Raw genomic sequence first — 11632 nt, forward strand, 5'->3', positions numbered from 1 at the left:
GGAATAATAAGTTTTGAACGAACCATTTATGACGTCAAAACATGACGTTCACTCATTCATGAAATCAAATACAAGAAGGGAGGCGTTCATCGCATTCTATATTCTGACCGACCCCGCCTAAATGGGCTTGGGCCTTCACGTAACACAATTTTTAAATTCACGAAGTGTCCTTTAATTAAAAGCGTCCTGCCATTTGCGCAGCTGCGGCAGCACTGGACAAAATATGGTGGTGAACAAAATCGAATATCATGGCGAACAATTTGTGTATTTTTGTGGTTGATTAATTGGCTGCTGGCTATCCTATTTCCCATTGGCGCAGGGACAAAATACAACCGGGAGCTCTCACGGAGACCCTGGTGTCAATGGGCTCGACAACGCTGTTCATATCCAGCGACAACAGCAAAACGTGGCTGGGTTTCCTGAACGAGCTGCTGCAACCTCACCAGTTTACGATGGAAGATTACATCCTGGTCGACGACATCGGCCTCTCTCGAACCATGGTTGAACTCCTCATGCAATTCAGGTTCGCGAAAGTCCCTGATCAGGATGGTGCATATGCAATTTTTTTATTGAGATAGCAATCATATAGACAGCCTCGGAAGACTTTTGCCGTTTTCGTCGCTATTATGTTCTTTATGAAGTCTAAATTGATAACATAAAATAACAGAAAAGTTCAAATTGATAAAAATACATTTAGAATCCCACAACAAAACATGTCGCAGCGTCTTCACGTCATAAAAAACTGGTTCCTCGACAGCCTGTCGAAAGCTGACATAGAAGACTCTAAGGAAACAGATATCACTTACACTGAACTGCAGTTAGTATGATGCCTCTAGTATACTTGCTTCGGTACTTAACGATTGGTAACTTATCAGTATACATGAAGCTTAAAGGGTCTCTAGAACATTTTTTCATCATGGTCAAAATAAGGTGCCGGTCGGCATTCGAGGCTAATGAGAACGCCCAATCCAACCATCTAAGCACCACACGTGACCAGGAATCAGCGAATATTTCTCGAAGTACACTAGAAATCGTTCGCTCACCTTTTTGTCTGTTTGAAGTGATGCTATACTTCTAATTCAACACGCAATGTATGCAAATTTTAGGTCATTCGCTGAATTGAGCATCACGAGTTGCGTAGTCACGCTGAATAAACACCCCGGTTTAAGAAAAAGGCCAAGAACACTTCACCACAAGTGTGTGATTATTCTATGTATAACATGTAGCCGACACACATTTCTTAGGAAATTAATTAATTTCTCCATTCATTCATTACATGGCTGCAGAACATGTCTGTGGAAATCATACACAGATGCACGTACAGTAAAGAGCTTGGATAGGTGGAACTCGAAGGGACCAAAATGTTAGCATCCTTCAAATGATACCTGCAACGCTTTTCCAGGTAGCCTTTGAAAGATGAGTCTTTTTACGATGAAGCCATGCGAACTAGCTTAAGTTTTTGCACTTTTGGACTGCGTAGTTACCGCGAACACCACGGAGACGTGCCAGCGTGCGCACTTGCTATAACACTAAAATTATCCTGCGCCTTCAGGACGGTTAAAATGATGACGAGAGCCAGCGGTGCCTTGAAATATAGGCCCCAGCAGGTGCCGTCACCCTCTTTTAGCGGCAACACAGTCTCGTACACAAATAAAGTTTTGTTCTTCTTCTTTGAAGATAACAAGTCACTCTTGTTTCACACAACTCTGCCAGTGAACACACAACTCTGCCAGCTCTTGCACAGCAGTTATAGATTTTTTAGTGGTGGTCAATCTGTGAGGCAAAAAACTCTTTTAAAGAAGCCATTTTTTATGGTAACTTGGGAAAGTGCTGAAGTGAGCCTTTAATAATTTAACATAGAGGTTTTATATCCAATGTACGCCGCGATATGGTTTATGGCTCTGGTAGATTTGACAGCCTGGTGTTACTTATTAAGCACTTAAATTGCGGACTACACGGGCCTCCAACCTTTTGCCTACATCCAAATGTGACCGCCACGTCCAGGGTCAAACCCGTGACTTCCACAGGGACCCTTTAAATTCAAATCATTTTTTGCTCCCTCAAGTCTCCACCTATCCAGATTTTAGTGTATGCGCATCGGTGTATGATTTCTACAGACATGTTCTGCAGCCACACCCTGAATGAATGAATTCGCCTCCTGCAGCAAGTTGCCTCGGCGACGATGTTATACGCAGAATAATGACATATTTCGGGTCAAGTTTTCTTGGCTTGATAACGACGCAGAGACAGCGCCAGAATGAATACACGAAGATGGCAAATATAGGACATGCTGTTTGCTCATAACTGAAATTTTTGAGGAACAAGAACGTCTCTTATGCGCATCTAGCATCACCACGCAGGAAATGATCACATAAGTGTCGACCACATCAAGACGCCATAACATGGACGTAACCTAAAGGATGCAAGGTTGCATGATCGCATTCCTTATTTGGCGCTGTCACAGTGTTATCGAAACGATGAAATTAAAGAATGACTTCTATTCACGCGTCATGCAGTAACATGGACATGCTGTACACACTCGGCTGGTGGTTCGCCCAGCAATTCTCGGTGATGGCATCGCTGGACGGCAGTATCGCTTCGTACGGCAGCGCCACGACGGCGGCTGCGAACCGACAAAGCGACTGCTACGCCCTGGCCGAGAGCCGCTTCCGGCGGCAACTCTTCTTGCAGAGGGCGCATGCGTCGCTTGGCTATCTCGGAATGAGGCAGGTCGATGACATCTTCAGCAACATCCGCGACACGACCGTGACTCTACTGCGGTACGTAGGCACTACAAATCAAATTTGATGCGGGGAAGTGAATATTTATCTATTCCCAAGCGTTTAAGACACTTCTAGGTGAAAGTGTTTACGTGTAGGTTGGCGTTATTTTATGGGGATGAGCAACAAAAGCTCAAAGCGCTTACATAGCTCGTTGCCATGTGTGTATAATACTTAAGTTGTGCAGATTCCTAACTTTGCGGGATTGAGGTTTTTTGTTTCGGAGGAAGAGTTTCACTGCTAAAAATGACAAACGCAATGAACTCATTTGAAAATGAGGGCGAGAAATGTTCAGCCCGGGAGCCAGCAATCGAGGCGGACTGCTGGCAAGCGAAACTAAAAGACCTTTATTTTTTCCCTCCAAATACCATATGTACGCTCGGTGTACAGTAGTGCCTCCTTGTGGCCACATGCTGCAAGGAACACTGGCAGTGCCCTCTACATCTCTTTTTCACATATTATGGGGCGGGTCCTTATAAGTACGACCAATGCGAGTCCGCGTCACAGTTTCTCGAGTGGTCAATTCTAGAATTCATTATCAGAATTTCCCTAAAATTTAATATTTTTCTTCAATATTTTTAGGGATGTATAACTGTAGGCTTTTAAAACGAAGCATGTATTGGCTGAAGTGTTGATAAGGTTGTGAGTTTGCGCAGAAGAGGAAGAAAAAAGGTAGCTCCAAGGTTGGAGCTATGTGGCTGTTGAAGGTGCACCGGTCACACCACTAAGCTTGTGTGTGTCTCGTCAACAATTGGTGCTGTGTCGATTGTGGGTTTGTCACTGATGATGAGTTTCTAATACGGCAATGGGATTCGTAATCGTGGTCACCTGTCATTTCACGTTGCCACTTTGCATTTTTGCCTTGGTACTGTGGGTTCTGGAAATGGTGAGCGGGCGCCACGCCACGCTCTTGGAGTGAACGGACACAGCAGGCACATCGGTACAAACCGAATAACATACACACATTTATTTAGCTACTTATGAACGACGATATCGTCCGTCGAATTGACACATCAATTGTAGTTAACCCACTAAGGCATCCACACACAATATAACCATACACTCCATGACAAACACAATAACACACCCAAGGCGGAGTCGCCAACGCTTGTCTTACCACGAGGGCCCCCGACGCGTGAGCCACGGTACCGCGCGCCGAGGACCCAGGCTAGTGACAACCGTTCGCGGCAACCGCCACGCGCCGAAGAGACTGCCTCAACTAGTTCTCGTACGCCCCCAAGGCTTGATTTCCATTAGGGGTCACCGCTGGCAATACCACTGTAATAAGCATGATGATGATCGCGGTGCTCAACGCGAAAACAACGCCATCTACCGCCCGGTTGTTGTACCCCGAATTGCGGTTTTTGGGCGAGACACGACCGCCACGCAGCGCAAACAACTTTACAGGGGGTGTCAGCACCCCCACAGTACGAAAGCATCGTCCTTGTGCTGTGATTCTGAGCACGTGGAAAGCACTTTGGTTCCCGGCATGGAGGAAGGAAGCAGAAATGCGAAAGAAAGAAAGAAAGAAAGAAAGAAAGAAAGTAAGGAAGGAAGGAAGGAAGGAAGGAAGACAGACAGACAGACAGACAGACAGACAGACAGACAGACAGACAGACAGACAGACAGACAGACAGATAGACAGATAGATAGATAGATAGATAGATAGATAGATATAGATAGATAGAAAATTCGGCAGATCTCACGTACCTGGAAATCGTTGTTAATCGAAGCATGTGGAGGGATGGTGAGCGTGTAATTTTTTTTTATTGAGCAACACGTCATGAAATGGCGCTAAATATACGTACAAAATTTGCACGCACAGACATATGTCGAAGAGTTGCAGATGTTTATATAACCAGTTGTTCGCACTTGCGCCACGATGCCAACTGGAACATGGGTATTAGCGACACCGGAAGGTGATATGAAGCGCTAATGCTCGCGAAGATGTCGGCCCTGGACACTGCTACACAAAGAAACTTCAGCGCATGGAAACTAACCACAATTGACCTTAACCCGACGTGACAGCTGTATCGAAGGAGTACACATGTAATATTTATAAAGTTGGGTAGGCAGCACTGCAACCGCTATTGCCGTTTCACGAATAATAGCATCTATTTGAAAAGCAGTTCCGATACACGGCGTAGGTCTGTGGTACAGAAGCTTCATTGCCACGCAGAATGCTCGGGTTTGTTTCTGTTTGGACCCTGACATTTGTTCTTTGCGTTCGTTGGTTCGACGCTACCGATGTCGGGTAGTTCTTAACGCTCGCACGTTAAAATTGCCCATGTGTGGTTTCGTCTTTTCTGGGTGGACACTAAGTGTCAATCACCTGTTGAACATACCCACATACCAGCGGCACATACCCACCATGGGTATATGCCACTGTCAAGCGGGAAATATTTGCCGACATACGCGACGGGATTGTGACATCATTCAAGTTTTGACTAGCACGTCATATTCGTCAAACCATGCTACCATCCCATGCTAATTTTGGTTCACTCCATGTTAAGGAATTGATCACGAGAGCACCCAAACGTAAGCGGCTAGATAGATAGATAGATAGATAGATAGATAGATAGACAGACAGACAGACAGACAGACAGACAGACAGACAGACAGACAGACAGACAGACAGACAGACAGACAGACAGACAGACAGACAGACAGACAGACAGACAGACAGACAGGCAGATAGATAGATAGATAGATAGATAGATAGATAGATAGATAGATAGATAGATAGAGAGACAGACAGACAGACAGACAGACAGACAGATAGATAGATAGATAGATAGATAGATAGATAGATAGATAGATAGACTCAAAGCCGCTGAAGTTTGCTAAGAAATGCTTGGCATATAAAAGAAAGAAAGAGGAAAAGAAAAATAATAGCAGGTCAAGCACGCAGTCGCACTTAATATGATTCAACGCGCTGGCTGTGGTTAAAGTGACCCCAAGCCTGAACAGTCACTCCTACAAACGTAAACTGGTTTAGAAAGTACCGCTAGATGAGAGAGTTAATTTCACAATTTTGTTCTTGGTACGTGCCACTTTGCAGTGTTGGCGCCATTTTGAGTACAGGCAGCGTGCTTGAACTCACAATGAGCGCGACTGAGCCCGCCCTATTTCAAGTTCCCCCATTCTGCAGTAGGATCAAAAGCTCCCGCTAAATTTTTTACCACCTCGGCTTCACGCAGCTCGTTGCCGTGGATGGACGAGGCAGCTCGCAACGAAGCAGTCGCCATTGTTGAGGCCACGGAGTTCGAGGTGTGGAGGCGCAACCTAGGGAACCACAACGATGACGACGACATCCGGGAAAGGCCACCGTAAGTTTGCCAATAACTGACAACTCGTAAAAGAAAGGTTCTAAGGAGGGTTAAGAGTTTTGACGCATTGAAGCAGCAGCGCAGGTTGTCGGAATCGTTAACTTACCAATAGTTATTCGCACTGCGTGCCTTTAACACAGATGGTCCATGGGTGTCAGCAGGAGGTGAGGCAAAAGCATTAGCCGCCCCTCCCCCCCCCCTTCAGGTTACACCAATACTTGCTCCCATCCAAATCACACCAGCAGTCCCTTCTTACCCTGCCATGATCCAGCGCGGGTAGGCTCACCCCATGACGAGACCATGCCCACGCATGTGTGTTAGGCACGCTTGTACAAGCCAAAGTTCGCTTGCACCAATGTGCTGACTTGAGGAACGGCTCATAAATATTTAAATACGATAGTCTTTCTTGGGATACTTCAACGCGGAAATTTGGCTTGTCTGTATGCCTGTCTGTCTTTCTGTCTGTCTGTCACACGATTCAGCCACCCGGTAAAAGTTTAACCTCCTTCTGAACACCAAGCTATCTTTAACTGGTGGTTGCATTCCTACTTGTGAGCATTCTCAATCAAAAAACGTAAATAATACACATGTATGAGGCGCAACATCGATACGTAAGTATTATATGGTGTGTCCCTTTATTATAAATACATAGATATGTAATCCTAAGGACCCTCGTAACCGTTAAGCTGCGCTGAAATTGCGACACTGTGTGCATAAAGCCCGGCAGGAGACTATCGTCTTTTAACGACATAATTCATCGAAGCACACGGATACGGACCTTTTTTTTTCGATTGGAAAACTAAGAGCAATACTTATTCGCAGAACCATGAGCATCGTAGGAAGCAGAACCTCGGAAGCTCCACAAGACAACTTCAGCTTGGCTAGCCATACGGGAACCGCCCTAGGGAACCGAGTGGTGGACGCACGTCCCAAGGAATCCACCGCGCCGACGCTAAAACCAATGGCCCTGCGGAGGCGAAGTCGCACGTCCCCGTCGACTGGGACGGTCGTTCAGTCCTGGATCGACGCAGCCATAAGCTACAAGCACCGCCTCCCCAACTGGCCCCTAGACGACACGCTGCTTCACCGGCACCTGTCGTACGCGACGCTGGCCAACTACGACTACTGGTGGAACTCGCTTTTCATACAGATGGGCGCGCTTGCTGAGCCTCTGTTCTACCTGGACGGCCCGGTGTCGGCGAACTACGGTGGCATCGGCGTCCTCGTCGCCAGGCATCTCTTCAAGGCGTACGATTACATGGTGAGTCGTGAAAGTCGCCTGGCCATACCTTCGTGGTCCTTACACGGAAGCAGTGCATTTGTTATAGGTTCTGGTATATAGCGCCCGCTGATAATATGGCGGGTATATATCAAGGTTCAGCGCAACTGGACCCCTCACCGCCATCGATACACCTTCCACAAGCGTCGTGAAAAACCATGACGGCGCTCCCCAGCCGTTGTCGTTCTCAAGAAGTAAAGATCAGTGTAACACTGTTAACGTCAGTTACCTTTTGGATTCACGATAGGACGAATTCTCGTAGGAATAACAGCTTTAAATGCAGGAGTGCCAACGCACGGAGAAAATGACGCAAAGCTGCCGTCGTAAAACATCCGCAGCCGCAGGTCAGAGTTTGCTGGCTTTTATATTCTTAAAAGTGGAAAGGCTGTGAACCTTTCCACACTGGCCGTCTAGCATAGACACTGTAACGTTATGAAATCGACAACGACGACTTATCTTGAAGGTTTTTATTTTTCGAATAGTTACTTTAGGGTAGCTTGCCTCATTAGTCTCAGTACAGACTAACTTGTTCACCGCATGCCCCAAATGGCTGGGTTTAAATAGGAAAAATGAAGAGTTTCAGTTCGGAATACGTATGCAGCAAATACCAAAGTACACCATCGTTTGTCACAACAGGAACAAAAAATGGCAGCACAGCCCACAAAGGCACTGCACGCCATTTCTCCTTGTAGAAAATGTTCACATTGGACGGTTTTTATTGAGACTGATTGTTAATACATTGCATATAACCACTTAGGGTTGTTGCTAATATAGCTTTATATACCTAAGACAATGTTTGAATTGCGATGTCCAAAGCCCTCATGAAATTCACCAGGACGTTCGTGTTCGACCTGCCTGCATGCGAAAGTCTTTTAACACTCGACGGCTCCTTGACGTTAGCGTAATGACTAAGCGGTATTGCAAAAAGCGTTAATGCGATTTCTCTGTGTAAATCAAAGTAGACAATAATGCCTGTTCATGATTCGTGATCGATGTATAGTGGCCGGTGGAGAACACGCGGATTATGCAGACAATGATAAGAGCAGTCTTTGTCCTCTCTGCTCTCGTCCTTTTATGCTTGTGGACCGTGTTTCCAACCACGCAGTATCGATTCCATGGTAAGCAAAAAAATGTGTGTGGGGAATCTAGCATTCTTAGATTATATTCGACTATAGGTTTCTTCTAATAAAACTACTTGCATCGGAGACGGACGTGGCCAAGTCTGTTGCCATGCAAACCTTTATGGAACGTTTTTTTTTGCCCTTTTAAATCGTAAGCATGTTTAACTTTGGCATGAAGTTAACGGTAAAGAACACCACGCTAGATAGACGACGTTGGAAGGACGTAGCTCTCATTAATTTTTTTGTTTTTGCTGCTTTCCTCTTCAGCATGGCTCGCAGCTCGACGCCAAACGCAGGAGGCGCCGCTGGGTGTCAGACTCCACGAGCGCTTCGTACCAATGCAAGCTAGGCTGCGAGGGCCAAAGCATTAAGACCATGGAGCATGTTGCCGCCCTCGAAGTTGCTTACGCCGCCGCCTTCGGAGCGACGGGAACCGACGGGAAGTCGTTGTCGAGAGCGGACGCGAATGGGGCCGACCGACTTCCGGGTCAATGGCAGGCGTTGTCGCCACAGATGGTTTTCTTCCTCGTGTACTGCCACTCGACCTGCGAGTCTCGAGAAGGCAGTGGTGGTCTCAATGGCCGGCGCACAGTCCGCTGTGGCGACGTTCTGAAACGTGTGGCATCCTTCGCCCGAGCGTTCGGGTGCCCCGCCGGCTCGCCGATGACGTCATCGGTTCCCAAGTGCTCGTTCTTCGCGAAGTGAACAAGGTGGAAAAAATGACAGACGAGAACCTTTTCGCAGAAATACGCCTTTATTTGGTCACTGCGGAGATAATAATCCGCGATATATTCGAGAATTTTCACGTTTTCAACGTCATTGTGCAGCTTGTATGCTGTACGTTGTATTTCGTACGGAATATCTTGGTTTTTATTCCTTGTTTACTTATAGTTTTGGGCTTTAAGTTTGAGGGTTTCGTGTGCCCTGAATAAACAGAGTGATAAAGAATTGCCTTGTTGATTCACTCTGGACACTGAAAAGACACGACTCATCTGCATGATGATATGTGGGGTTTAACGTCCCAAAACCACTATATGATTATAAGAGACGCCGTAGTGGAGGGCTCCGGAAATTTAGACCACCTGGGGTTCTTTAACGTGCACCCAATTCTGAGCACATGGGCCTACAACATTTCCGCCTCCATCGGAAATGCAGCCGCCGCAGCCGGGATTCGAACCCGCGCCCTGCGGGTCAGCAGCCGAGTACCTTAGCCACTAGACCACCGCGGCGGGGCACGACTCATCTGCAGGCCGCAGAAATTGCAGAACGCGTCATTGCTGCCTGTTGCATCCAGCGTGGCGGTCCCGCCAGTACCTCGGCAACAAGCAATCTGGCAGCACCTTACCTATCACTAAGACAAAAATGTATGAGACCAACAACAATCCGTCGATGCGAAAGACTTTCACCCATTGAATGTTTCACTATAGTGCAAGACAAAAGCCTGTTCAGGAAAGAACACAGACAGGGACCAAATATTTTTGCCTGCGATAAGCCTTGTATGAGCATTTTTCTGTGCCCGAGGGCCAAAGGCAGTACGGAACCTAAAGTACTCACTGCCTGTCTCCATTGGCATGGAAAGTGCAGCGAGCAAATATTCCTTGAACTCTCAGGGGGGATCTATACCGTAAATGTTAAATGCGTCAGCTCGGATGCGTGAAGATACAAGAGCAAGAGAAGCGTAAGGTATAATTTGTGCTAGCCAGCTAGACTTGCTAAGAAGCAACACTTGCTTGATCTACACTAGCTAAGAACGACCGGGAAGGGAGAAACGAGTGATTAAACGTGTCGATAAGCTAACAAGCTGGCTATATAAAGGTCAGTCATTCGGACGTCGTTTGTCTCACAACCACTACTATAAACACAGTTGTAATGATGACGTCAGGTCAGGGATAAAACATGAGCTGGTAGGATAACAGTCTATTATCAACTCGTGCAATCCGCAAAATTGGCTTCTGTCATTCGCGTGTGTATGCTGGACAGGTGTAACATATGTGTTTAAGTGTTTACGGTGCTTCATAGTGATCTCTCTATTAGGATCACTGTTTCCATTAGTACAGGGGCTCTATATGCTTTCCTATATGCCACTTGTTCAAATGGCCGCATCAGTGTGTACGGATAACTGTGAAACGAAGCTTCATTCAGGATGAAATGACTGTTATAACGAAGCTCATATGACTTGCTGAAACTAAAATTTGATAGTCTTATTCGTGCAAAATAGTTTATGGCTTAAGCGCCACGAAGATTAGACAAACCCACTACTCTGCATTGCTCCTGTAAAGATTTTCAATAAAAACGTATGTTTAACATGGATAGGGGCGAATTCCAGTGCTTGCCAGTGGCATGCTAAAATGTGCAAAATACTGCACGGACGGAAAACACAGCAGCATTACGTTTTGTCACAGCCACCGGGAGGGGTGTTCTGCTGAGTTAGCAAACACATATTAAACGAAAAGACTACCATTCTTCTTTGTTCGTATTCCTGGTTGGAAATCAGACAGTATTTATGTTATAAAGCGCACACGTCAGTCTTATAGCTTAAAGATTTTCATTAATTTGATGTTTCAGATTTAATCTAAATTTGCAGCTTCTTTTAGCGTCATAGGCCTTTACCGTGAGCATTATTTAAACTGGCCTTCGGCCCAGGCGCCTTTGTGGGTGAACGTCATCAGGAAGAGGCGTTCATCAACATCATAATCATTGTTATGATCACGATCATCATCAAGCACGAATTAGAATTTCTGGACAGGGTTAGCCAACAATTGAAGAAAACTTAAGTTGAAAGAAGAGATATCGATCAACTCAGTGATAAACATGGAGACCGGGCGTATGTTTCTGCTTCAGTGATTATGCATATAGACTCAGTGTTTGGGTGCTTAAATTTCTGACATTAGTACTCACAGACGTACCTGACCTGGTCAGAAGTAGCAGGGACGCTTATTGCTCCGTTGATAAAAGAAATGTACAATTCCTTACGAGGCAATCTTACAGAATTGTGCGATAACTTCCCTTCACTTCTTTGGGATCCTTTTAAACATTTTCGTTTGCTTTTCTAGCTATAACGAAATGGGTTCACTCAATTCGCAAGACCCATTTCGGACTATGAAATTTAGTGGTTATGATACT

Source organism: Rhipicephalus microplus, chromosome 7 (genome assembly GCF_043290135.1).
Source record: "Rhipicephalus microplus isolate Deutch F79 chromosome 7, USDA_Rmic, whole genome shotgun sequence".
NCBI lineage: Eukaryota > Metazoa > Arthropoda > Arachnida > Ixodida > Ixodidae > Rhipicephalus > Rhipicephalus microplus.